This window comes from Elephantulus edwardii, unplaced genomic scaffold, assembly GCF_000299155.1.
Source record: "Elephantulus edwardii isolate Elephantulus edwardi_28Jun2011 unplaced genomic scaffold, EleEdw1.0 scaffold00100, whole genome shotgun sequence".
Lineage (NCBI taxonomy): Eukaryota > Metazoa > Chordata > Mammalia > Macroscelidea > Macroscelididae > Elephantulus > Elephantulus edwardii.
Genome location: NW_006399850.1, coordinates 6,101,749 through 6,106,329, shown reverse-complemented (window position 1 = coordinate 6,106,329; position 4,581 = coordinate 6,101,749). Strand labels below are relative to the sequence as shown.

Here is a 4,581-nt window from a genome sequence, read left to right as displayed (position 1 = left end):
TGCTCATCTTTATCCTATTGAACCACTGGTGAATTCAACTTACTAAAGAGATGTGACTTTTGAGTTAGTGGAAACTCTTTATGGACTGCATCTCCCGACTTCCCTTAGTTAACATAAGACTCTTGTGGAGTAGAGTGCAAGAAATTGCACTGCCAACCTAAAGCTTCATGGTTCAAATCCAGCAGCTACTCTGAAGGAGAAAGATGGACATTCTTCTTTCATGTGACTTACAGTCTCTGAAGACCTGCTGGAAAGTCCACTATGAGCCGGTTCTGACACCATGGCACAGAACAACAAAATTACTTAAATGTGGAAAGTAAAGTGCAACAAAAAATTGTGGTATTATTTAGATAACTGAGGTGGAAAAATATCTAGATAGTTTGGATGAAAGCAGAAGTTTCAGAACTAAAGTGGTTTGATAGCAGCCTTAATTCTGTAGTTTATTTTATGTACAGCCTTCCTTAATACAGGATAATAACAGGATGTGGACCTTTGAATAAAACAGACTTTGATGTGGAAGGCATTAAGCATCTGTCCATTTCTTCTGCCTCCCACCTGACAAATAGCTCTGTGGAATGCCTAGGCAGAGATGAAGAAATATAGAGTGAAGCTGTATTTCCATAACTACTTAGAAGCTATAAAGTTTGAGATGTGTTTTTTAGGTTGATCCTAAAACTGTATTACCCTTCGAGCCCTAGATGACTCATAAAAGTGTACTATAACCTTAGATTTGTACTTTCCTGATCTGCCTTTAACCAAACGGCTTGATTGCTTTTTAAATTGCTTTTTCATGGCTTCAGTACAACTAAGCAGCCATCTGACTCTTTGTGGAATCTCAAAGAAATAGACTGTACCTGTATGCAACACATGAACTGTGGAATTGAAGCAATTACTTAATAATTGAGGACAATAAGCACTGGTCCTGAAATATCTGGGCATTTGAAGAAAGAGGCATTTTCTGTTGACCTGAATTGTCCAAATAATTTTTGTGAATCTTCAGTTTAGCTTGATGTGTTGTATACACAACTGAAATGCCCACATAAATTATCTACTTTAGTCTTGCTTTCAATTCTCATTCATTGCTTTCTGACAATCTCTGCTTCCTAATGGAATATATAATCCCCAGTGGAGGGTCGCCATGAGCAAACTTTATGGCAGTGGGCTTGGTTTTTATTTATATGAGTTCATAGTTTATATTAAACACATTTCTCTCTCTCTGTCTCTCTATCTATCTATCTATCTATCTATCTATATACACACACACACAAATATATAAACATGCATATAGAACATTTATACATCCATGCACATGTATGTTGTTGTTATTGTTTTATTGTTATGTGCCATCAAGTTGTTTGGGCCTCATAGCAACCCTATGAACAATCTCTCTGAACCCTGCCCCACACTGAGCCAGTCTTATTGACTTTGACACACCTAAGTCAGCTGTGAGGGACCTCTCAAGAGTTCTGAAGTGCAACGACATCAGGCTGGAGACTAAGGTGGGCTTGATCCAGGCTATAGTCTTTGCAATTACGTGCTATGCATCGGAGAGTTGGACAGTGAATAGGCATGATAGAATTGATGCCTTCGAGTTGTGGTGCTGGAGAAGAGCGTTGAATATACCATGGACTGCTAGGAGAACAAACAGGCTTATCCTGGAGAGGGTGAAGCCAGAATGTTTCCTGGCATCAAGGATTCTGAAGCTTCATCTGACATACTTTGGGCATGTTGCAAGGAGGGACGGGTCCTTGGAGAGGACATCATGTTTGGTAAAGTGGAGGGACGGTGCAGGAGAGGAGGATCCTCAATGAGACGGATCGATTCTGTGAGTGGAGTGGTGGGAATGAATGTGTGTGAGACAATGAGGTTGGCACAGAATAGAATGGCGTTTAGGGCTCTTGTACATAGGGTTGCTATGAGTCGTAGACGACTTGATGGCACATAACAGCAACCTCCACCACCCCATTATCCCAGTTACTGTGTTAATCCATCTCATCTGGGATCTTTGTTTCCTGTGCTGTCCCTCCACCCTTCCAAGCATGCTGTCCTCCTTCAGGAACTGGCGCCCCCTGGTCACATGCTCAAAGGATCATCATGTGAGATGGAGCTTCAAAATCCTTCTTTCCAAGGAGCAGCCTAGTTTCACTCTCTCCAAGACAGATCTGTTTGTTCTCTTTGCGATCAATAGTATGTTTAATACTCTTCCCAGCACCATGGCTCAAAAGCACCAATTCTTCTGTCATCCTTAGTCATTGTCAAGCTCTCTGGTGCATAGCAAGTAATTGCAAAAGCCACGGCCTGGATTAGGTATACCCTAGTCTCTAGACTGATTGTTCTTTAGAACTTTGGTGAGGTCTCTCACAGCAGATCTCCCCAATGCAATTCATTTTTTAATTTCCTGACTGCTGCTGCCAAGAATTGATTGTAGATCCAAATAAGATGAAATGATTAACAACCCTAATCTCTGCTCCATCTATTGTGGTACTTCCAATTGGCCCAGTGGTGAGAATTTTTGTCTTCTTGATATTGAAGACTGCAATCCTTAACTTACTGCCACAAATACTTCAGGTGTTTCTCAGTTTTGGCAAACAGTGTTGTGTCATGTGCATAATGTAGGTTATTGGTGAGTTTTACTCTAATTCTGATGTCATATTTATCCTCATAAATTCCAGCCTCCTGAATGATCCATTCTGCACATAGATTGAAAGGTATTAGAGACAGGATGCATCCCTGATGCACTCTTTTTCTAATTTTGAACCATTCAGTGTTTTCTTGCTCTGGTCTGTTGACTGCTTTCTGGTCCAAGTATAGGTTCTGCATGAGCACAATCAAGTGTTCTGGGATTACTATTCTCCTCCAGGTTAGCCACAATTTGTGTGATCTACACAAACATCTTTCCACAGTCAATGAAATACAGCTAGACCTTCCTCTGGTACTCTCTGCTTTCAGCCAAAATCCATCTGACGTTGGTAATAATATCACTAGGGCTACCGCCTCTTCTAAATCTAGCTTGTAGTTCTTGTGGCTTTCAGTTCCAGATGCTTTTGGATAATCTTCAGCAAGATATCACTTGCCTATGGTATTAGTAATATTGTTCAATAATTTCCCCACTCTGTTAGTCACCTTTTTATGGAATGGGAATAAAGAATGGATCTCTCCCGGTCAGTTGGCCAGGTGGTTGTCCTCCAGATTTTTTGACACAAGCTGATTTCTTGGTAAGAATGTCCAGGTAGTATCTGTTTGTTAAAATATGTCAGTTGGCATTCCATCAGTTCTTGGGACATTGGGGTTTTTTTTTTGCCAATTTCTTCAGAACAGCTTGAACTTCCTCCTTCATTACCATTGTCTCTTAATCATAAGTTGTTTCTTGACATTTTTCCCATGTCAGCCAGTTCTTTTTTGGTGTAGTGACTCTGTGTACTCTTTTCATCTTCTTTTAATGCTTCCTGGATCATGCAATATTCTGCTGCTAGCATCCTTAAGTATTGCAACTTGAGGCTTGGATTTGTTCTTAAATTCCTTCAGCTTAAGAAATGCTGAAAGAGTTTGGTCCTTTGGTTTTCTGACTTCAAGTCTTTGTACATTTCATTATAATTGTTTTATCTCCCATCTCTGTCCTTTAAAATCTTCTGTTCAGCTCCTTAACTTCTTGCTTTCTTCCCTTTGCTTGGCTTCTCTGCACTCTAGCACAATATTCAGAGTCTCTTCTGACATCCATCTTGGTATTTTCTTCCTCCTCTGTCTTTGTAATGACCTTTTCATTCTTCATGGATTTTATTCTTGATATTGTCCTACAGTTCATCCAGTTTTTGTTCATTAGTATTCAAGGCCTCAGATCTGTTTTGGAGAATTCTCCCCCTAGTCTTGGTTCAAGTTTAATAGAAACTATAAAAGATTAATAGTTTCATGCCCCACTAATACAGGTACACAGTACTTATCAGTTGGCCTATCCAATAGTATAGCTCAGGCCGTTTCTACCATGGTAAAGAATGTAGTCCTCCCTAACCTCTGCTGGAAGGCCTATCCTATCATCTACAACATCTTGGCCAAGTCTAAGGCCTTGTATTTTAGCTATGAAGAATGTACAAAAGATGTTTTTGTTCTCAATGCTGCCTACTGTCCTCTAGCACTATGGGTCAGTACTAACTTCTTGGAGAAACACTCTTTACTGTACTGGACATCAGGTTTGATGGTATTTCCAGTTTTCCAGCCAGCAGGGCCCACTTCACCATGTTTGTCCATGAACTGGAAGGCCTGAATGAGTCTTAGAGTCTCATCCACACAGTGACCAACAGGGAGGTCATTTACAGTGATCTGCTGAAGGATCTTTTTATCATCAAAGATGAAAAAGCCCCTGAATGAGATGCCTTCATCTGCCTTTATGCTCCATTGTTGTTGTTGTTATGTGCCATTGAGTTGCTTGCAACTCATAGTGACCCTATGTACAACAACCTTAAACCCTTTTCTATCCTGTGCCAATTTTATTGTCTCCTACACACCTACCACCATTACTCCAGTTACTGAATTAATCCATCTGATTGAGGGTCTTCCTCTCTTGCACTGTTCCTTCACCCTCCCAAG

General features: G+C 40.4%; 1 pseudogene; it reads right to left on the bottom strand.

The window, feature by feature from the left end:
• Positions 1-4,113: 4,113 nt before the first annotated feature.
• The window catches only part of LOC102864743, a 23,370-nt pseudogene continuing 22,902 nt past the window's right edge, over positions 4,114-4,581 (bottom strand).